Source organism: Copadichromis virginalis, linkage group LG19, assembly GCF_057382275.1.
Source record: "Copadichromis virginalis isolate Kocher_CV1m ecotype Utaka linkage group LG19, C_Virginalis_male_GT1.1, whole genome shotgun sequence".
Lineage (NCBI taxonomy): Eukaryota > Metazoa > Chordata > Actinopteri > Cichliformes > Cichlidae > Copadichromis > Copadichromis virginalis.
The window spans coordinates 29,053,241-29,077,407 of NC_140636.1; the positions used below are offsets into that span (position 1 = coordinate 29,053,241).

Below are 24,167 nucleotides of genomic sequence, written 5' to 3' on the forward strand. Positions count from 1 at the left end.
GATTTGGTTCAAACTGTCATTAATATGTACGGTGGAGGTCAGGAGACAGGCACAACAGTGTCTACAGCCATCTACAAAACACGGTGGAGGCTCTGTTATGATTTGTGCGACGTTTCAGTGAGTGCTGTTGGAGAGCTTGTTAAAACTGATGGAATTATGAACACAGAAAAGTAAATTGTCCGATTTTCAGCCACTATGCAATATTATTTTGAATGGTAAATGGCCTGTATTTATATAGCGCCTTACTAGTCCCTAAGGACCCCAAAGAGCTTTACACATCCAGTCATCCACCCATTCACACACACATTCACACACTGGTGATGGCAAGCTACATTGTAACCACAGCCACCCTGGGGCGCACTGACAGAGGCGAGGCTGCCGGACACCGGCGCCACCGGGCCCTCTGATCAGGTGAAAGCAGCTGATCTGATGTTTTCAGCAAACACACTGCCAATGCAGTAAAAGCATACCAGATAAACACACAGTTGAACACTGTCAGTCATGGATTGGCCTCCCCAAAGCCTGGACCTCAACATTATTGGAAGAGTGTGGGAACATCTTGACATAGAACAAAACAAAAGGCAGCCAAAGTCCAAAAAAAAAGCTTTGAATGTCCTTCAAGAAGCCTTTTTAGAGGTTATTAGAATGGTGTATATTTTTTATCTCTATAGCCTCTGTTTCTGTGTACATTTACTCATATTTCAGTAATTTCCCGCACAAGTTCCTGTTCCTGTTTCCTAGCAAAATTTAAAGAAATCGGGGGTGGCTTGAGAATTTTGCACAGTATCGTACCTATATATTATTTAATATATTGACAGGATCTTTCAGAATTGATGGATATCATGTTTAATGAATGAAGCTGCTTATACCTGAATATTTAACCACGGATCCTTATCCCTCTGCATTAAGATTATACGACCTGATGCAACCACTTTTAGATGTATTTATTTAATATTTGTTAACAAAACTGCAGGCTGAAAAACTGTTAACCCTTCCATTTGTCACCCACAAGAGACTTTACAGTGACTTTAAATAGATTTTGCATACACACAAATAAATCATAAGGATACATCGGGTTACATAGCTTTAGGAAAAATAAATAAACAATAAGAATAAGAGAAATAATCAACTTTAACATCAAATATAAATACATTCATAAGACTCTTCCGTGTGCTTACTAAGCTTTCATTTTAAAACCTTTCTGTGAAACAAAGGAGCCCCTCAGCCCAGACAAACAATGACTGGCATCGCTAACTATGCTATGTGGAAATCCAGTCCCATCAGGATACATGTTTTTCTGCAAACCTCTTCCACTCATCTGGCTGTATGACAGGCGATCTATTTTTCTTTCCTTCACCTCTCCACTGGTGAGGTCGAGACATTTCATCTCAGGCACTTTCTGAAATCAAGAGGTTGTTGACTGAAGAGCACAAACATGACATTTTTTCACATAATATAGCCTCCTGTCTACCCTTACATTCTCTACAAACTGTACATCGTTATTTGGAGGCCTTTTCTCATCTCTTATATCTAGTTTTATTAGAAGAATAGTGCAACACTTTGGGAACTTACTAGTTTTCTTGCTGGAAGTTTCATAAGAAGATCAATATCACTTACATGTCTGACAGCTACAGCCAGCATCCAGTCATTTTAGCATTAAGATTGGAAGCACAGGAAAAAAGTACCTACCATTGCCTCTAAAACAAAATGTTTTTCTCAAATATTTATCTCCCTCCTTCAACGCAAATATAAAGAAAAATTCTTGAATTTCAGTGCTTCTTAAATTAGGATGTTACAGAAAGTCACTTTTACCTCAAACTGTCACATAACCTGACCTGATTTGATTTGTACAAGCTGGACCAGATCAGTCAGACTCACAAATGTGGAAAAAAGAAGAAAAAAAACTTGACACACTTTCTTCTCATGTTTAAGTGCAAAATGTTTCTTAATTCCAGTCCTGGGTCAAGTAGAATTAATCGGTTTTTGTCCAGTGTGTCTGACAATAAGCCTGTCTCACGAACATTATGGTTATATGTTAATATCATTTTTTTTAATGAGTGAAGCACTGCAGGAATGTTCAGTCAGCATAAGGAAGTCGACATAGACAACAGGACCCAAATTGGACCGCGACACCACAGCCTGGGGTTTACATTCTTATTCAGCCTTACTGGCTGACTGCGGGCTGTGTCACTGTTTTCGTTCAGTGGTAAGAATCAGAAGATTTTAAACATGAAACATCAAAAGTGTTGACACAGAGTGCCAAAACAGCAGTCTAACAATTTTGTAGCTGGTGCATTTATATATACTTTTCCAAAGCCAAATATTTTTGTGAAAAATTAAATATGCTGTCACTACACGTGTTACACTTAAGTTCATTATCAACATTGTTGTGTCATGCTTAAAGAAGATTCTTTTTGTCTGGGACCGCCTCATCTTTGAGTTTGCGTATATAAATAGTCATAGGCAATGCTGGAGGTGAAGGTGGGTTGCCAAGATGCTTGGAGGTGCACAGCAAATGCATGCATGCTAAAGCAGCTTGAACTAACTTTTTCAATTGGATGTGCAGCTGACCTCAACTTTGTGTAAACCTAAACTAAACCACTTGTTCAATAAATAAAGAGCATTTCCTAAATATTTAAAAAGAAAACTTAAGTCAGTCAGCAACACACTCCCTTCTTGTTGAAATTTAGTTGTATGTAAATGTAATTTCTAGCTGACATGGTTGCTCTCAGATGGAACGAGGCCTTAAAATAGACACAGTGTTAGTTTAGTCAGTGTAAGAAAAAGAATCATACCAAAAGCTAATCTAAAGGTTCTTGCCGTCATGTAAATTTCCTATGATTCACAGTACTGTCCAGTGTCGTCCTCTGAAAATGGACACAAATGACTCAAGGTAAGCTGTTTGGCCCAGGTCTGGAAATATCTTGTAGTAATCATGTTGGTTAAGACAAGAGTAGGATGCTTTTATAAAAATTACCACCAATAAACCCATAAAATACGAACATTATATGTATGTACAACAAGGGTTTCACAAAGTCTTTTTAACCTGATAAACACTGCGGAAATAGACATTTCCTCATGTTTTAAGGCAAACAGTAATCATGGACAAGTTCTGATTTAGTGATGCACGAACTGAGAGCCCAAGCTGTCGCTTTCCCTTTTCTACTTTGAAGAGTGAGCTTTTTATAGTAATAAGTAACATAAAGATTATGAAACATTTTGTACATGTTGACAAATTTATGAAAGGCTTTATGAAGTTTCAAAGCTGCATCTGATTGAGTAAAATATGCTTCTCGGTTCTTCTTTTTCTATATGGATGGCCTTTAAAAGTGGAAGTGATAAATTAAACACTTACAGGATAACGACGTTGCTTTTAACTAATTTAAGTAACAATTTAAGTATTCTTCCGTGGTTTAATGTTCGGTACAATGTCAAGTGTAACCATTATGGATTCATTTCAGCACATTAAACTGATATTATACCATTTATAGACTCAGTTTTGACCTGTAAATGTACAAGCATACAACCTAAAACTCTGCATGTATTTAAATTTCAGGAATAATAGTCTCCGTAAATGTCGTCCGGTCAATACTTTGCAAACACTGGTGACAAATACAGTCTTAAAGTGAACATTAAATCAATCAGAATAACATTTTCTTCCTTTTGTCTGTTAAAATCTCATAGAAATGGAAATTTGTTGTGTTAAAAAAAAAACAGCAAACCAAAAGCTAATTTTTACTTACAATTTGAACTGTTATCCCATGGATGTAAAACAGAACAATAAATCATAATTCATTTAATAAAAGCATTTGTAAAGTATTATTCAAAAATGTCCACTCTTCCTGCTGTTTTAAGTCCACGTGTTAGTGAAAGCTCTCATCTTTTCAGTCTCTCGACTTTGCTTCATGCATTTATATACAAGTCAAAATGACCAGAAATTCTGGATAATTTTACCTGTAAAGGGAGAGGAACAAGCCAGTTTCTTATAGTCTCAGCTGTTTGAAGTGATGCAGGACTGGTGCCATATGGCAACAGCACAGTTCAGCCTCTTCCTCTCTCCATCCATCTTTTTCTCCTTTTCAGTCAACATAGTGTTGCTGAAGCAGCTCAGATGTGCTCTGCTGTGTCCACTAATGAAGCACAATAAGAGTTCAAGACCTACAAGGTGGTGTAGATGTAGACAAAAATGATGACGACCAAGTTGAGAATGGTCCCAATGATTCCCAGCATGGCCAAGATGGTCTCCTCCTTACTTTCCTTGTCTTGGATTCCCTTTTCCTCATCACTGTAGAGAGTGTTTACCATTTTCCCTGGAAAAGCCTGCAGTTTTCTTCTCAGACCAGTCTGGAGCAGGCAGATAAGGAGAAAAGACAAACACAATCCATGTTTTAGTTAATGCAATTGGTTATTCATTTTCCTTGAATAGGGTCCTTGCACAGTGTGTGGTGGACAGTGATAATGGCAATAAAACAGGAAATCTAGTCTTCTGCTGGTGAGGTGTTTGCTTAGGCACCAATAATTTACAATCATTGAAAAACAGAAAGTAAACAAACACCATTCTCCTGTATGCTTTCTCTTTAATACATTAAAAAAGGCTGGAAAGCTAATAACGTCAGATTTTAGTGATAAATAATACAATGGAGGGAAGTAGCTGGAACATTTTAGCTTTAAAGAAAAACAACAAAAAGCAGAATGATTTATCTATAATATGTTTTCTTTTGAATGATCTGGATTTTGAATGCTGTCGGGAAATCACAAAAACAAGTAAATACAAATAGTTTAGAAATCTGTCAAAAGAAAACTGTTTGAAATTCAAAGTCATGTTGTTATTAACTCGGCAAATAACAAAATGATTTTGCATTTGTACACGCAAATTTGGACACTGGACAAGCATAACATTCAACCAATTAAACTAAGTTTTCTATTCAGGGCTGTAAGTATAGAACTTTAATTTGGCATCGTAATCAAAAATGTCACGGTCTCGCTGGCAGACCGTGGGGATGTGGGGAAAGGAGGACCCAGGCGCGGTGCTCTATGTATAAACAGTGTGTTTATTTACAGAGTGGAACAAAAACAACAATAAATCCCCGTGTTCTCCCAGACTCCCGTGTCGTGTCTCTGCGTGAATAGTTCGTGTCTCTGTGCTCTCCGCTCCCGTGTCAGCACCCCCCGGTGCTCGCTGCTCTTCGTGCCTTCCACGCTCCTCCTGCGGGAAACAATAGACGCAGCCGTCAGGACACAAATAACCGCGGGCATACACTTACACACATTAACTCAATTCAATGGGACGACTAACGTGGAGTCTCAAGGAAATGATCCCGCGTCGGTGGGAGCTCCAAGACTCTCCTAAGTAGCTCCCCCGACGAGCCCTGATCAGCGGCAGGTGTGTGGCTTCGGGTGTGGCCAGTCCCTCCGCAGGGCCACACCCCTCAGGCCTGCAGGTGGCCGAGGTCCATCCTCCAGGCACACCCGCAGACATACACACCCATACCTCGCCTAAACATATGAGTGGGACACAGACTAACACAGCACAGAGAAACACACATATGTACACGCACAGAGAAGGAGAAACGACACCAAAAATACATAATAATAATAATAATAATACACAGGTCCATGACTGCCCAGGGATCCTGGGTCGCCCAGTCCCAGGACCCTGACAGTACCCCCCCTCTAAGGGTCAGCTCCCGACGACCCAAAAACACAAACCAAAAACAGTACAACCAACCCAGGGCGGGCGGCGGGAGGTCCAGGACGGAGGGCAGAACCAAAACAAGCAAAAACCCCCAAAAAAACAACCCCCCCCCCCCCCCCCCCCCCCAAGGTCACAGTCCCAGAGTCCGACCGCGCATCCCGCAGCGGAGCAACAAAAAGAAAAAAACGCCACAAAACAGTCTCAGGCGGCCCATCAACATAACAAAAGAGTTCAGGGGGCCTACCTCGAGCCCAACGGTGGCGACGTAGCAGCTCCGGCGGACGGCCCCGGGTCCGGCAGCAGCAGCAAAACAGTTCAGGGGGCCTGCCACGGGTCCGGTGGCAGCGGCGCTGCTCCTCCGGCGGCCTGCCACGGGTCCGGTGGCGGCGGAACGGTTCTGGTGGCCTGCCACGGGTCCGATGGCAATGTCGCTGCTCCGGTGAGCAACAGCGAGGCGTGGCACCAGGTCCATGACGCGCCGATCGCTGACGTGGACGCACCGGACGTGGACGGCGAGGAGGCCGCGCTAGACGTGGAGGTCCCTCCGGTCCGCTGATCTCCGGCTCCGGAGATCAGCGGGTCCCTCCTCGGCTGCTGGCAGCGAGAGCTCCTCCTCGGCTGCTGGCAGCGAGAGCTCCTCCTCGGCTGCTGGCAGCGCCGGTTGTTCCTTCCGCTCGCCGAGCTCCTCTGCTGGTGGTTCGCTGAGCTGCTCCTGCTCGCTGAGCTGCTCCTGCTCCGGCTCGCTGAGCTGCTCCTGCTCCGGCTCGCTGAGCTCCTCGGGCATGCTGAGCTCCTGCTCGGGCATGCTGAGCTCCTCCGGCTCGCTGAGCTCCTGCTCGGGCATGCTGAGCTCCTCCGGCTCGCTGAGCGCCTCAGCTGACGGTGCGGGCTCCTCCGGCTCGCTGAGCTCCTGCTCGGGCATGCTGAGCTCCACAGCTGGCGGTGCGGGCTCCTCCGGCTCGCTGAGCTCCTGCTGCAGCTGACGAAGTCTGAGGTTTCCCGAGCTTGCACTACCCCCCGGGCTTTATGCAGGGTGCAAAGGCAGGCGGAAACTCCCTTGAGCTGGCCGAGGTAGGGGTTTCCCTCCAGGATTGCCTCGATGGCGTTTAATCCCACCACTCTTGCTCTTGTGTTGGTGGTGTGAGTTACCCAGTCCATCAGGCGTTGGACGTGTGTGAGGTCGCTCTCTCCGGACAAGGCCGCTGGAGTGGGTAGTGGAATGGAGGCTGCTGCTGGTGGAGAAGATGGCTGAGCGGGTGATGTGGATGGTGAACAGGATGAAACTGTAAGCGGTGAGGTAGATGTCGCGGGGGATGATTCAGCAGGTGACGGCTGGAGGTACAGCGACCAGCTGGGCTGCGCTTTGGCTACCGGCTGGGCAGCTGGCTGTGCCGCAGCTACAGGTGGCTGCTGAGCAGGTAACTGAGCCGAAAGCGGACGGGCAGCTGACCGTATAAACATAGCCCCAGAGTAAACAGTTGAGGTGAGTGACGATGAATTGTCCATATGACTCACCACAGCCAGCTGTTGAGATGTCTGTGGATCTAGCTGCGGTGAGGAACGCTGGCGGCGCGAACGTCGTTTCCGTGTCGGCGTCGGGGCCGGCGTCTCAGGCAGTGAATCCACCAGCTGTCCGAGCTGGTGGGCAGCCTGAGGAGGAGAGTGGAGGTGGAGGGTGGAAAGTAGGAAGTCCAGGACCACTGCATTAAGGGAGTCCACCAGCCAGGGGAATTTAAAAAGCATTTCCTGCAGCCGCCTCTCCACGGCGCGACGCAAACCTTCCGCTGGCTTCTCCCACCACACCTCACATAGGTGGTACACTTCGTCCATAACTTCCCTCCTGAGCCTCTCCTCGGAGACCGCTGGGTCCATGCGTGGCGGGATCATTCTGTCACGGTCTGGCTGGCAGACCGTGGGGATGTGGGGAAAGGAGGACCCAGGCGCGGTGCTCTATGTATAAACAGTGTGTTTATTTACAGAGTGGAACAAAAACAACAATAAATCCCCGTGTTCTCCCAGACTCCCGTGTCGTGTCTCTGCGTGAATAGTTCGTGTCTCTACTGTCAGGGTCCTGGGACTGGGCGACCCAGGATCCCTGGGCAGTCATGGACCTGTGTATTATTATTATGTATTTTTGGTGTCGTTTCTCCTTCTCTGTGCGTGTACATATGTGTGTTTCTCTGTGCTGTGTTAGTCTGTGTCCCACTCATATGTTTAGGCGAGGTATGGGTGTGTATGTCTGCGGGTGTGCCTGGAGGATGGAGCTCGGCCACCTGCAGGCCTGAGGGGTGTGGCCCTGCGGAGGGACTGGCCACACCCGAAGCCACACACCTGCTGCTGATCAGGGCTCGTCGGGGGAGCTACTTAGGAGAGTCTTGGAGCTCCCACCGACGCGGGATCATTTCCTTGAGACTCCACGTTAGTCGTCCCATTGAATTGAGTTAATGTGTGTAAGTGTATGCCCGCGGTTATTTGTGTCCTGACGGCTGCGTCTATTGTTTCCTGCAGGAGGAGCGTGGAAGGCACGAAGAGCAGCGAGCACCGGGGGGTGCTGACACGGGAGCGGAGAGCACAGAGACACGAACTATTCACGCAGAGACACGACACGGGAGTCTGGGGGAACACGGGGATTTATTGTTGTTTTTGTTCCACTCTGTAAATAAACACACTGTTTATACATAGAGCACCCGCCTGGGTCCTCCTTTCCCCACATCCCCACGGTCTGCCAGCCAGACCGTGACAAAAAAAGTAATTATAATTTTTACTATTTTTTTTTTACTTTTTTGTAAAACAATATGTTTTAAATGTCATGGATAACCACAGTAATTATATAAAACTCATAATTACTATAAAGACCTTCTGCATATTGGTGGGTTAACCATTACACAAACATTAAAAATGACTTTGGTAATTTCCAATGCTGTTAAATTTGGACAGCTGTGATAAGCCTTACATTGGGGGTATTTTAATGAATTTGCTAAGTACTATATATATATATATATATATATATATATATATATATATATATATATATATATATATATATATATATATAGACATATATACATATTTTGCAGGTTATTCCAATATGGTGAGATGTTCTTCAAATCTGTGTACAAAAATAACGCAGTTTCGGTACATTTAGTACACAATGCTTTATCCATTTTACAGATATTATTAATGTACTATGAAACATGAATTCAATAGAGGACGGGGGAATTTTACCATAAATAAAATACTAGCTGCTTTGTTCATTGCTAACATCTGGTTAAACCCTTTGTTTGGCTCGTCTTTGAAGCCTAGTGAGTGAAAACAAAAAGACAGCAGATATTTCTGCACTAGCCTCTATTCAGCAGTGGTACTTCTTCAACACTGGGACTGCTCTCAAACAAGTTCTGAGTGTGCTAGCGCTCTCAAGTGTGAGTTTTTAGTGTGTGTGTGTGTGTCGATTTGTGTAGCCTAGGGTGCAGTATTAGATACTAGCAGTATGTTTTTAGCCCGTAGGCGCAGCAGCTTGTGCAACTTGGCATCCAAACACCTCTCAGGAGAAAAAGCTCCTTTTGCGGGTCAGTGGGTTTTATATGTCAAATAACAACAGAAAAGCATGTAACCTAACTAAAAATAAACCTTCTAACAGGAAGCTGTTCCTCTAAGTAAAAAAGCTTTGATGCTCAATAAACTCAATGTTTCTGACTTCCAGAAGGTAGAGGTTACCTAAAGTTCAACCAAGGTACACAGTGTACCTCGTTGGCTTATGGTCTTTTTTGAAAAGGAACAGACTTGCAATATTAAATACAGGCCTGAATAAACCTTTATTATTTGTGTGTGGTAGCACTTCCTATTTGGATCAAAGCACACTGCCAAAGCAAAACATCAGATTAGATTTACATTGCATTTACGTTTGCATGTTTATTGCTTTTTGTGCTTGAGAAAAAACAAATTCACAGCATCCATGTTAGCAGATATTTATACTTTTGACTGCCATCAACTTCGTCAAATAAGAGGTCATTTGGTGATCGCAATGGTTGGTGTTTATTCGTTGGGTTGAATCAGTTTTACTTTCTGTATACTTGCAATCCAGATTGTCTTTTTTTTCTTCAGATTAATCCAAGTTCACACAGAAGTTTTACTAAAGTTAATCACTTATAATCCACAACTATTATGGCTAAATTACAGAGTTTGTTTTCCTCTAAAAAGAATTTATGTGTCCTCTTAAAGGAACTTTGGACAAAGAAGGTTTTATATCAGTGTTGTAAGCACTGTCCTTTTTTCTCTGACTTGCATTCTGTGACGGTTTGGCTGAGGAAAAAAAAGACCTTGGCAGAAATCATCACCTGCCAGGAATCACTTACACTATGTCAAAGTCTGTAAGGCTGATGTACTACAAAGAGAGGGAAGCCGAGGGAGATTAAACTGGGTTGATTACAGTAAGATAAAGTCAGATTTTTTCATTTTAAGAGGTTCAATTCAGTGTACTTGCTACTGTAAAAAAGTTGGATTTTATGGACCAAAGAAGTATGCATGAATGATGTGGTTTTTTTGTGGGGGTTTTTTATTGGGGGGTACTGTATGTAAGGATTACCTGTGGGGGGGGGGGGTTAAAATGCCTTTCATAAAGTAAATGTCACATGACGTTTGCTGCAGGACTTTTTATAAGACCATCAAAATGATTGTCTTTTCTAAAGCAGAACATCCCACATGGATACTCTGAATTGCTGCAATCATCCACACACTGTACAGTCTGCTCCTGACGTACATAAAAATACGTCATGCTCGGTTTCTATGTTAAATTCATCCTCCTCCCCTGACCTGTTACAATGGGATTTGATTGCCTCTCCCGGGGAGCACTATAAACGGGGCTTCCCTCAACCTGAAAGGAGATCTTTGTGTGGCGCGCTGGATGTGCCCTCATGCATAAAGAAGCCTGCTCGCTACTGATATAAACATTCTCAGCAAAAAAAAAAAAAAAAAACAGGAGAGAAATGTGCCTGAGGATGATGAGGGAGAAGAAAGGGGAGGCAGATGAGGTGGTCGTGGAAGTGGTGGTGAGTACGAGGTTCCAGGCTCTGCCAAAACCTGTGTATTAAGTAAAGAGCTTCACCGAAAGGTACAGCTGTGCATAGCGCAGCAAAACCCTCTGGATGCCTTCCAGTGAATCCTCATTCAACAGCTCCAGTCTGTACAGCCAACAACCGAGAGCATTCTGTTTCAAGAGGCAGCCGGTGCTGGCATCGTGCGATGTGCTATAATCATTAACTGCCCATAATGACTTCCTCTGTCTGTTTAACACTAAGGCCGGGCAGTGTGTTTTAGAGCTCTATCATTCAGAACAAGCATGAAACAGAAGTCATTAACAGTATACACGTGCTGAGGTTAATATATCAAAATGAGAGATTATCATCTGGATCAGTTTCTAATTCTCTTGATTATTTTTGACTGTGCACTAAGGCGCAGGGCATTCAATATTTCAGAGTTGATTTCTATTCTTATACTCAAGCTTGTTTTATGTGATTATAAAATGTTAACGTCTTCACTTTTGTCTCTGTAATTAATCCGAGCAGGTCTGTCACTGGCAGGGCCACTTAAGGTCCCGACATTATCCAACGTTATAAAAGCAGCATCTCTGGATCAACAAATTTTCCTTCAAAATTTGAAGCATCATTTTGGGAGGTTTTTTTTCTTTTTCATAGCAAACTCAAACCTTGCTCTTCAGTCGTGCACATCCAGATACACAGTCGTATAGAAAGAACAGACAGACACACAGACAGGAACAGAAAGAGGGAAAATAGCAAGAATCCATACCTGGGACAATAAATCTGGACGCTCCTGCTACACCTAACGGAAGCTAACATCCTCAGATTAGATCAGTCAAGAGTAAAACCTTTTACCACTTGAATAATCCCGAGCATGTCAAACAACTCCAGATGCTAACCGAGTCTGACAGGCAGAGTCGCTTTTGGCATTGTTTTAAAATGGAATTAAATCAAACGGCTCCCAGCCCCTCCCGAGTGTGTATGTATACACACGCACGCACACACGCGCGCATACATGGGTTTGACACCCATCACACGCTGACAAAAAACACAAAAACTAGTGAGCGTCACGTAGAGAACAAAAACTGTTCAACAGCGAATGAATGTAGACCAATCAAGAAAGAGGAAGAGTGACAGAGAAAGAAAATCAGATGAAATAGTTTCTCAAGTGAGCGTGACCCATTTTCCGTAACCTGTACTCATTGTTTTGTGAGTGAGAAGAAATTGGCAGGCCTATTTTTGAACTGACAACATTTAAATTTGCTTTTTTTTCCTTTTTTTTTTAATTTCACGCACTCAGGAAGTCACATACCAAAGTGAGAAACAGGAAAGTTTCTGCGTTTTCATGGCTTGTTATGTAATTGGCCTCTCCATACCATGCTTTGAAAAGCTGGAATGCTTTATTTTGTAATTATTTTAAAAAATGTAAAGATTTTTTTTACCTCTTTAACCCATTTATTAAATATTTAAACTTGATAACATTATAGATGAGGTGCAACTCCGAAGCTATTAACTATTAAGGTGATTTTTCATAGCAAAGGCACAGAGACAAAAAGACAATAGTTCAATTGTTATTCAAGATTCAAGGGGTGTCTGGTACCCTTAGTCAATATTTCATGCAAAGAACTCTGAGCCTGTAAATATCTAACATTTATAAAGAATATATCATGCTGCATACTAAATTCCTAGCCATGCACTGTTGTGGAGTAACTGCAGTGAAATTGTTTGTAGACAGCTTCCAGATGTAAATCCTTTTGAGTTTAATGGTTTAGAATGAGAGTGGAACTGCAGCAGACTTACCTTGCAAAGCATCAGGAATAACATAGCATTGGACATGCTGGAAGGGGATGCCTTCCCATAGTGCACAGACATCCCTGGCCACTAAGGTGAAAGTCGACCCCTCTCATCCTTCTGCTGTTGGGGGTGGAAGCGGTGGACGGGATCCAGAGACTGCTGGCTTGCCTTCCAGGCGGTCCAATTTTAGGGCTCTCTTTAGATGTCGTCTCCTTGAGCGCTGCAGCGTCTCCTCTCCAAATTTCATCTCACTAGTGTGGCCAAGTTCTAGCTGCTGTCACTTTCTCCTCCTCAGCCTTGTGAGAGCTGAAAGTGTGCTGCCCACCTCCTCTCCGCTCTTCCTCCTCTTTCCCGTCTGTTTGCCTCCCCACCTCTGCTTCTCTCTTCTCCTCTTGTTCTTCTTCTTCTTCTTGTCTGTGTGAAGGGATGATGTCAAGTTGAAGAATTGAGTCAGTTGATGGGCAGGATGGGGGTGGGGGGTAACAAAGCTGTTTCATGCGAATATTTCCATCCTCCTTTGTCTTTAATCCGCAAAGCTTACAAAAAAAGAGAGATTTTCGGGCTTGTCTCTCCTTCCAAGACAACCTGTCAACCCTTATTAAAAGCTCATCTTCTCAAGAAAACTTTTACTGCTCAGCGGCATAAGATATGTTTAGCAGACACCTTGGCTTTTACATGATTCATACAAAAATTTAAAAGAAGGATTTTTTTAAAAAGCACCCCCGCTAAAGTGGTGGAAGCCCTTGTTAGCTCTACATGATGTGCAACCTAATATACCTTTTCTCCTGCTACGGCGGCTGTGTGTGTTTCCCCAACTAACTGAGCAGAGCGTGAACGTTGGACGGCTATAAGAAAGAGACAGAGGGAGGGGGTAGGGGGTGGTGAGAGGGAACCAGTCGCCTCACACTGACGCTGTCGTGGCTGCTTTCGCTCCACAGGCAAGAGGTATCCCCTGCTCCTTTCCCATCGCACATATTAATGTAGCCACGGTTGCTCGGCAACCGACTCAGGGGAGTCACACACCGCCTGACGACAAGTAGCGTTTGTGACAGGGGCCGTGATGAGGGGTAAGGGTCTCCTCCAGTGTGTTTTGGGGAGACATTTCTGTGTGCATGTGTGTAGAGTGTGCTGTGTAAAATAAAGAAAGCTGGCCAGCGGTCGGCGTGTGTGTCAAGCAATTATTTTCTGTGTTTTGTGTGTATGCAAAACACAAGCTCCTGTCAAAGTTGGACAGGGGAGCGAGAGAGTTGGTGTCTGATTGAATAATGTAGCTATTCATGCAAGAGTCTAAGCGTGTGAAAAAGGAGAGGTGTGCTACTTTTAATGCCAGGCATATGTATGTATTTAAAGCCTGCATTTAACCAGGTTTTTACTGTAGATTGTTTTCATCAGTAAGTGTAAATCTTGGGAAAGTGGAAGTTTTTCATGGTAATTGTTAACAGTAGTGTACCAAAAGGCTGTATATAAGAAGCTTAAAGTCTTATTTATTTATTTCTTTTTTATTTGAGAGTTTTACTGCCTTGTGATTGATGAATGAGGGAAGCTCAGAATGAAGGGTTGCCATTCCCTAAATCCTATCCTGCTTCTTTTTTTTTTTTACTTATGTTTGCAGCCAGAGCAATTAAGAGGCCATTAAGAGAGAAAAGGAACTTGTGAATTGTTTTTAGCTTTTAGATGAAATAGCTATGCCCATCTTTTATATACAGTCTGTCAGTTGAACCATATTAGCACTGTCCTTTGTGGGTATGGAGAGTCAGGACGATGGCAGCTGTCCTTCTGTTGGAGTTGAAACGACTCTGTAGAAAAGTCTTATGTAATAAGTCTTAAAGTCAATTTTAACATTAAATTCAGGTTCAGTTCTTGCAGTTCTGCAGTCTTCACTGAGACAGTGTTGTGATATACAACTGAGGCTCCTTGCAGAGCATGCTAATAAGCTATTCTCTCTAAATGTTTATGCAATCTGGCTCTACATATCGTTAGCTTCATAGCATAAGTGCCTAAGTCATTGACTTAGTCAAATGACTTAGGCAATTATGCTATGAAGCTAACGATATTTCTCAGCACCAGCACTCTGAACAGGTCAGTTGTATTGTGAGTTAACACATTTAAAAATTATGAAAACACAGAGAATATGTAGGTTCAGGTTTAACGGCTATCACTTGAGGGTGTGTATATGTGTGTTAGACGATGATTTGTTCACATGCATTTTTATGCACGTAGTAAAAACATATATCTGCTTGTGCTCGTGTGTGTGTGTGTGTGTGTGTGTGTGTGTGTGTGTGTGTGTGTGTGTGTGTGTGTGTGTGTGTGTGTGTGTGCGTGTGCGTGTGTGTGTGCGTGTGTGTGTGTGTGTATTTCCTCATCCTGAAAATCCACAACTTATACTGCCTTCGGACATCCGTGACACAGCGCCGGCGACAGGAGCGCATAATGGATACACTGATCAAACGTGAATAACCTCCGGGACATTTAATGTGGAATCTGACACCAGGATGACGGACCTTCCCTGAGTGATCCGTCCCATCCCTTCCTCTCCCTCTGTACCCATTTTCTCACTTCACCTCGGCCAGAGGGAAGGACACAGTCTTTCAGCATTTGAACTGAGAGTAAAAAGACTTATCCCTATGCCTTTTAGAGTAAGTGACTCACCGAGGACATGCCGCCCATTGCTAATTTAAAGAAATAGGCGGTTTTACTACTTGAATATTTATAGTTACTCATCAATTTACATTTCGGCCTTTGGCTTTCTGCAAGTGATATATCTTGCAAGTAAAGAGGACAGAATAAATGTTGCATCTTAATAAGTTTCGTAATGACTTTTGGGATCCCATCCTGCTTTTGTTTTTATTACTGTGGAGAGTGAAGATGTTTTAGATGTTTCTTTCAGCATTTTCCATTCCCCTAATTCTTAGAGGTAGAAACAATTTGAGAAATTAACAAAAATATCTTGAACGACTTGGAGTGTAGTGAACGGTTTATATTTCAGCAACATTGCAGGAAATTCAGAAGAGGAAATTAAATAAAATACTTGGGAAATAGATTTTTATTTGTACAATATTTCATTACGTGGATGAGTTTGGCTGCTAATGGAAATGTTTCGAATGTGAAACAGCCAAGAAATTAGTTTAGGCTTGACGTTGCTTTGCACATGAAATGACCCGGAATGGACAGCAATAAAAATGGAAATGTAAAGAAAACATTCCCTCCAAAGTGAAACCACCGGTGTGCATAATTTTACTGCCGACTCTCTGTCCCTCCGTGCTTCAAGATTAACTAACTTAGACTGTCGTTGCCTGCGTGGGTATTTATAACAATTAATCAGGGCCCATCGAATTTGTTTTTGTCATCTGTTTGAATCCCACTGCATGATGATCATCTCTGGTCTCACATCAATTTGCATTCAAACAAGCAAACATCAGACTGTGCACAGCCTCAGGCAGTTGTACTCATCTAAACTGTTATTAAGCAGTGTGTGTCTTCACTCTTTACACCGTCCACAGAGTGAACTGACAGTGTTTAATCCTCCAGTCAGCTCAATGTCCCATTGTTTAAGCTGCGGTACGAATAACTTTGTGTTAGCGATGGACTGAATAATTATTAGTGTTCATATCCACCTCAATTCTACAATGATTTGAAGCTATGAGCGTCACACACTTGCTGCTTTCAACTTGGCTTTGTTTCAACAATATAAAGTCTATTAAACCAATGACACTTCATTAGGTACACAGGTTCAAATGCTTGTTAATGCAAATATCTGATCAGCCAGTCACATGGAAGCATTTAGCCTTCAAGACGACCTCCTGAAGTTCAAACTGAGCATCAGAATGGAGAAGAAAGGAGATTTAAGTGACTTTGAATGTGGCACTGTTCTTGATGCCAGGTGGACTGGCACGTAACGATCTCTAGGTTTTACAAAAAAGAGAAAATATCCAGTGAGTGGCAGCTCTCTGGGTGCTTCATTGATGCCAGAGGTCAGAGGAGAGTGGCAGACTGCTTTGCACTGAATCGAAGGTAACTGTCACACAAATAACTACTCAACAGAACCAAATTATGCAGAAAAAGAACATGTCACACCTTGATGCAGTAGGGATACAACGCAAAAAGGTGCCATTCCTACAATTCATATGTTCATTCAACAAAATTGGAGAAGAGAGATTGGAACATTGGGGAAAAAAACATTGTTCTGATGAGCCTCCATTTCTGTTGTGACATTTAGATGTTAGGGTCATATTTTAGGGTAAATGGCATGAAAGACATCCCGCCTTGTATGGTTCAGGCTGCTGGTGGTCTTACAGTGCAAGGGATATTTTCGTGGCTTACTTTGGACCCCTGAGGATGGTCACAGCGTACCTGAGTATTGCTGCTCACCATGTCCATACCTATGACTGTAGGTTATCAATCTTCTGGTTTGGTTTTTTGAAGATGACATTGATGTCATTGTACTCAAGTGGCCTTCACAGTCACCAGATCTCAGTCCAGTAGAGCACTTTTAGGATGTGGTGGAGCATTCGATTTACATCATGTGCAACTGACAAATCTGCAGCAACTGCTATAACAACAGAAAAGATGGGGAAAGCCTCCATGATCCAGTACAGGGGTGGGCAATCTCAGTCCACGAGGGCCGGTGTCCCTGCAGGTTTCAGATCTCACCTTGGGTCAACACACCTGAATCACACGATTAGTTCGTTACCAGGCCTCTGGAGAACTTCAGGACATGTTGAGGAGCTAATATAGCCATTTAAATCAGCTGTGTTGGTTCGAGGACACATCTAAAACCTGCAGGGACACCGGCAGGTTCAACCTGGTACTAGCAAGGTGAAGCTAATGAAGTGTATACAGTATATGCACAAAATAAGCCAGAGGTTTGTGAACAGAGTAGGGCATTTAACTGTTAAAGAGATCTTTTCCCAGGGTTCAGCCGAGACTCACACGGATGCACACTGATTAAACTCATTAGGTGAATTGAAACACAATTAATACACATAATGTTGCCAAATGTTTTTTGGATGACTAAATAAAACGACCTAAAATGCAGTTTTAAAGTGTACGTTCAAGTGCCCCCAATGTTAATTAAGGCATATTCAGCTATTTAAGTAAAGGTTTCACTTTCACACAGAAAGAAATGACACTGGCTTCAGTCTTCAAACACACAAAGCCTTGAGAGTTCACTTTTATTAATATCATGCAGTAAAATACTCCAGCTTCAATTGCATGAGGCAGACCTAAGGACACAAAGACCTTGTTGCAAATTGTTGTGAGAACATATCTCACCCACACGAGCTTAATGTTCTTAGTGTTTTGTTTTAGATTCAAGGTTAAAGCTAATGGAATCTGAGGGTCCTCACAATCGAGATTAATGGAGAAGTAATCAGCAATTAAAGCCTTTAGTTTTTTTTCTTCACCGCTTCTGTTTTTCTCTGTTTGTATTCACTTGTTCAACCTGTACCTTCCAATTTGTCCTTCAGTGAATGCAGCTCAGTGCTGCCATCTCATTAATTATTGAGGAGCCAGAAAGTTGCTGTATGAACAAATGTTTCTACAAACACTGAACACGCCACATATCAGTCCATATCAAAGTCCAAAAGCTTCAGATTTCAGAAGAAATGTAGAAATAAATTTAGTCCAGTAAACCTTTTCTATTGGTGTCAGAAATCCTTGAAGAGACATCAAACACTAGCAGGTTTGAAAAACCACAAAATGTTGGCTGGGCCTAAAAGAAGGATGTCTAGATATCTTCCCTGCTCTTCAGTCTCCACTCTTTCTTTTGTCTTTCTTGCACAGTAAAGAGAAAATTCTGAAATTTAAGTGCGAACGTAGGACCGCATGTTTAAAGAACAGAGTAAGGCAATATCACGGCAGCGATTAATCCTAATTAGAAGAGAACATGACAGTAGCATATGGGTGTCCTCTAGTCAGAGAGCCTATTATCCCAGTCCTTTGCGTGTTGGTCATACAGATGCCAGAACAAGTGACATAAAAACTCAAACTTTGAATCATGTTTTATTCCCTCATTCTCTGAGAAAGATGGATGGGTCGCAAGCAGAGGCCAGACAATGTAAAAGCATTCCTGTTGAACCCTGCAGTAACCTCAAATTGATGCTGTGTGTAGCCTAAAGAATGCAAAATGACAAGAAAAGCCATTAAAGATTAATTTCAAAAGTTTTGTGATGTGTTTTCTCCTGCCCGGGTGCTCAAAACGTCTGATAGAATAAAAAAAATGGAAAATGCTTGACCTACAGAAAAAAAAGCCAAATCGCTACTAGTAGTAATGCTTTTAAGCTTGATTGTTCAAAGCTTGCTTACTTCTCATTGGCATTTTCATTCAATTATTTCATTGTGCAGCTTCATAATTAAATAAGATCCTATATATTCATTGGAAGTCTGATTTGGCCCCTAGGTCAAGATTTTATCCTCCACATATGGCTTTGAATGAAAAAATTATGTATCCCATTTAAAATGATGGATGTGGTGCAAATGTTACAATTAGGAGTACAACATTTCAATATGAATAAAAAATAATGGTTTACCTGGAACAGTACCACAGACTTAATTATTTATTCCATCAATGTACACATTCATTTTTTTGTTGTTATGACAGAAGTCCTGTCAGAAGCGACGTGGGAAAAAACAAACTGTTCAAAGCACAATTTTTTTTGCACAGTTAAAACTACAGGAAATACTGATTTGATACCAGATGCTAAACTGGCTTGTCAGCTATTTCAATCAGCAATAATGACCTGATGCAATTCATATTTTCCTCACTAAGTATATAACGGGATGGCATATATATTTATATATGCAGTCCAGAGCCAGACTTTTCTTATAATTTTTTTAAGTTCTCCAGGCTTTGTAAAGGTTGTTCAAAGTTTTTGACAGCTTAGCAAAAAGTCAATTTTAAATTGTATCTTTAGACACTTTGTTACCAGTGGCCATATAAACATGCCAACAGAAACACAGTTTAGTATTTTTTGTATCACAATGGTATTTTCCCAAAGTTAGTAGCTGAAAACATGGCATGTCTTGGCATGATGTGCAATATTTTAATATAAATAACATAAGAAGAAATTTAGCCTGACACAGGACCTATGAATGCAACAGCTTCCTCTTTCAGCATGACAGTGATCCTAAACAGTCCTCAAATGCAAAAAAAAAAAAAAGAAAAAGTGGAATACTATCAGACATGGATTGGCCTCCCCATAGTCCGGACTACAACATTACTGAAGCAGTGTGGGATCAGACAGAGAACAGAAAAAAAACAACTACCAACCAAAGAACAGCTTTGAATGTTTTTCAAGAAGCCTGGCGAACTATTCCTGAAGAAACGAGAAGAAAGATTGCCAAAGAACATACAGGAAGAATGGAATTGATCACAAGAATTGCTGACTTTAAAACACATTAGAACCGGGCTCTGTTTTCTGTATACTGACTGTATTTTCGCGTATGTTTGCACATGTTTCAGTTTTGTTAGCAAAATATTAAAAAATGAGGGGTAACTCAAGACATTTGCATAATAGTGTAGCATGATACAAAGTTGGGTTTTTTGTCATTTTAAGTTGTAATTTTGTACAATAAATGTAACATATTTACCTGTTGAAGTCATCCATATTTTTATTTACCTTTTAAAAAAAACAATCTGTTACAGGTAAACATCTATCAGATTTTTGTTCCCATGAAATATATTTTTTAAACTTCCCCAAACACACTGGTGTATTTTTCTCCCAAGTAGCTGCATGTTAGTATCAATGAACACCAATCCATCCATTTTCTTCTGCTTATTCAGTTAAGGGTCAGGGTTGGGCTGAAGCATTTCCCAGCTGTCACAGGCTGAAATGTGGGGGACACCCTGAACAGGTCGACAGTCTGTTGCAAGGCAGTGAACATCTGCTCAGGTAGTGAGACAGCCGAGGACAGCCTCAGTGGCTTGGAAGCGTTCGTGTTTGAATTTGAGGGTGAAAAGGACAAAAACAATATCAAAGTGAAATCCAGATAAAGGTCTGGTTGTAAGTGCATCAGCTGTGAAGAGCTCTACTGCAAATTTAAAGAAGAGCCTGCAAACCAAGCATAGCTCCACAATGCTGGTGATGAAATAGAGTGATAATGAAAGTGATGCTACAGCTGCTAAATTGCAACAGCTATATTTAAGTTAGCCTAAAGGTGATTCTACAAGGGAAATCCATGAGCTACCAACATCAACTTGCTAACACATGAGCAAGAAGTAGTAGACTTTTTTTAGTAGTCTTACCATGCTCCAAGTTACTTTTAAAAGTCACAACACCCAAAACACAACAACCTGATGCTTAGACATAGAGAGTGGCATAACACCTTTACCGTAAACACCTTAAAAACCTGTACATGGCTACACCCCTTAAAAGCAATCCCATCTATAAAGCACAGATAAACACGTGCATCTCTCTCGATAACAAACAATCACAAACCTTTGTTTTCGTCTCTGTCTGACCTTATCAGCCTTTCTCTAAAGGCTAGCCTAATATCCTCAGAGCCTAAACCCAGACGTACATCAAAAACCTGTGAGCCTGTGCACATGAAAGTCTGTTTTTCGAGAGCTGCTCATCATCAGACTGCAACACTCGATGCTTTCACTTTATTCTCAGAACATGAAAAAGAAGAGTGCACATGGTAGCACATCCTGAGACACCGAAGCCTTCTGCATTAAAATGTATTTCCCTTTATAGGTGCATGTACCGTATAAAGATAGTCCTTTCAGTCTAAGCCAAAACTATAACGTCTGTACTCCTCCACCACAAACAAAACCTCCTTATCAATCAGCATGAGTCTTGGGATAAAAGGACACGAGGCACTCAGCTTTGATGTTAAGCTCGTTGAATATTGTTGTCAATTTTCAAAGTTAGTTATGGCGGCCATCCTTGTTTGCCAGCGGGCACGCGCTACATTACGACTTTAACAGATACGGTAAGCAACATCTGGCTTTGTGAGAAGTTCTTCCAGCATTTACGCATGTGTGAAATATTGCGCATATCTGCTGTCATATTCCAAACTGATGTAGACGGTGCGCATAAACGTCCTGTGAATCTTATGAGCACAAATGACTCAATCAATGAGTATCAAATTGCTAAAATGTCATAATACCACCAGCTGCTGGTAGAAAATAGCCTGTAAATTAATCAGCCTAATAACTTTGAGGCAGCTGATTACAGTTTTTTCTGATTGCTTAAGCACATTTTTTGTAACTATTGGCTAATTTTGCAAAACTCTTCACACAAATAAGAAAACCTGTCACCCAATAATCAAAACATTGTAGTTCTCTTGCAAAAGCAAACACAGCTAGATTAACTCTTCACACCTTCGTAAAAATGGTGTTTCCGTATCAAACAGTACACACAAGCCATCATCTACTAAGCACACAATGCGCCAACTGCACACTGATGGTATGAATACAAAACACATCTGGCTTTTGCTTTCTCTGTGCACAAGGTAGGCTATGTCAGTTTGAGCTCATACTTCTGTCATAGATCCATAAGCATAGAGGGATCCAAACTTCAAGTACTGGTGTTTATTCAAACACATCAAAACAAACACAAGTGTTTATTTCCAAGTATAGGGTTATTTGCAATCGCCATAATGACTATATGGGTTACTTGGTCTGCAGTGAACATGCTTCCTCTGCCCCCAGCATCTGGTCATCTAGCAATTCTGTAAAGTAACAATTTCAGTATTTTTACATCAATGGTATTGGTGTGTTTCTCATTGGCATATGGCAGTGCTACAAATCTTTGTGCAAAGTGACTGTACTAACCGATTCTCATTTCAAGATGTCCCTATGGTACTTGCTACAGTGTAGCGGCTCGAGTTAGGCTGGACCCGTTGGCCAGCTACCCTCAGGGTCATTCCACGGTTGATTACATGGTCCACTATTGTAGCTCTGATGTCATCAGCAATTCTATTTCTTACTCTTCCTACCCTTCCTCTCCCCCCTCCTCATCTTCCTCTCCCCCCTCCTCGTCTTCCTCTTGCTCCTCCTTGTCCTTGTCGTCCTCTTCATCCTACTTCTTCACCTCCACGTCCTCTTCCTCGGCCTCCTCTACTTCTCACTCTTTCTGCTCCCTCCATTGTACTCCGCACACACAGCTTACCTGTATTATAGTGCTTAGGCTGATTGCAAAGTGAACTAATTATCTAAAAAAGTTTTCACATGTGAAAGTGTGCCAGACAGTTGGCAAATTAGTGTTAATGATAGCCATACATGTGTATACTTTTGCTAGGAGTGTGTTGGAAATTTGGTAATTGAGTGTTGTGCAGTGAATTGTGCCTACAGTTTTGCAAAGTGTGTGTTACAAAATTGCAAACTGAGTGCAAAGCAGTTTTTGTGCTTTTAGTTTTGCAAACTCAGTGAGTGGTTTTGCTATAAGTCTGAATAGTTTTAGAAATTGTGCTACAGGAATCACAGTTAGGGTTTAAGCATTCAGAAAAAACTGTAATAGAAGAAAAACTAGACAAAAGCAGCCTCCTTACTGGCTTTACTTTGCTGAGAAGAGTTTCTCTAACAGCTCTCGTGTCTTGTGGGGCTCTGATGGTACAACAGAAGGTGCAGTAATAAATCATGTGTTTCATTGCAAAGCATCATAATAGCTCACGGGTTATTCAATATTGAAATGCTGAGGCCTGAATGAGAATGTAGAGAAGAGTCTTTGTTTCTCTTTGAAATCAATGTTTGCCAAACATGAGTTTGATACTCGGGTGGATTTTTCACCAGCATCAGGGCGCGTTTTACTCAACAAACCCCCCATTTAAAGTCTCACATATAGAAATGCAATAAAAATCATCTTCTTTAAGAAAACTGGCCTTAAGCCATTAAATAATAAGGATAACAATCAAGGACAGAGAGGCATTAGCATGGCTAAGAAGCATCCTCCACATCAAGTGATTATTTTTTCTCCCCAACTTAGATAACTAGGCTAAGTAGGACACTATGGAACTGAGAAATAGATCATTATCTCACTGGAAAAAAATAATGTGTTGAGAAATGATTCTGGCAATTCAGAAATACAAAAGCCTCTTTTATGTTTGGTCTTCTGAGTAGTGACAATGTGATGTTCATTTTCTGCTGTGCACCCTGTTTCAGAAGCCTGGAAAAATCTTCTGGGGTAACTCTCTGGTCCTGCTAACAATGCACCCTGTGCCCTATTTCGACACGCTAATGCATGCATTTATTGTTGTACGGGTGATGATTAGACTGTTGAAAAGCACACAGAGATTTCGAAAAGACGTGTTGATACATCTGTCTTTTTCTGAAATGGTTACAAGCCCATCTGCCAAGTCTGTCTGACGAATCATGCATTTGGTGGGAGATATTAACATATTGAACACAGGGATATCTAGCCAAGGGATTACAGCAACAAAATCCTGCATGGATCCGATAGAGGTATTAAAAATGAAATAAGAAAATCGCAGCCCTGCATCAATCTGTTCTCTTTTGCTCCCCTAACTGCGGGTGATTTAGGAGGTTTAGCAATAGTACTGATCCAGCCTCAAGATAAGTCTTCCACTCGCTCACCCTCAATTTTTTTCACACACACAAGAGAAAAAACATCTTTGAACCTTCAGAGTTTTTAGTCAGTACTACATACTTGCTGTATGCAAGGTCAGTATCCAGTAAGTTACAGTAC

General features: G+C 41.9%; 2 long non-coding RNA genes and 1 pseudogene across 2 annotated transcripts; all 3 read right to left on the bottom strand.

The window, feature by feature from the left end:
• Positions 1–923: 923 nt before the first annotated feature.
• On the bottom strand, positions 924–13,328 carry LOC146686380 (uncharacterized). Its single transcript, XR_014916854.1, has 2 exons — positions 12,529–13,328; positions 924–4,344 (listed from the first exon to the last, which is right to left on the bottom strand). It is a non-coding gene; the product is annotated as an uncharacterized LOC146686380 (long non-coding RNA).
• Positions 5,032–5,441, bottom strand: LOC146686381 (uncharacterized). Its single transcript, XR_014916955.1, has 2 exons — positions 5,297–5,441; positions 5,032–5,206 (listed from the first exon to the last, which is right to left on the bottom strand). It is a non-coding gene; the product is annotated as an uncharacterized LOC146686381 (long non-coding RNA).
• Positions 5,497–7,582, bottom strand: LOC146686382 (uncharacterized; annotated as a pseudogene).
• Positions 13,329–24,167: the final 10,839 nt, after the last annotated feature.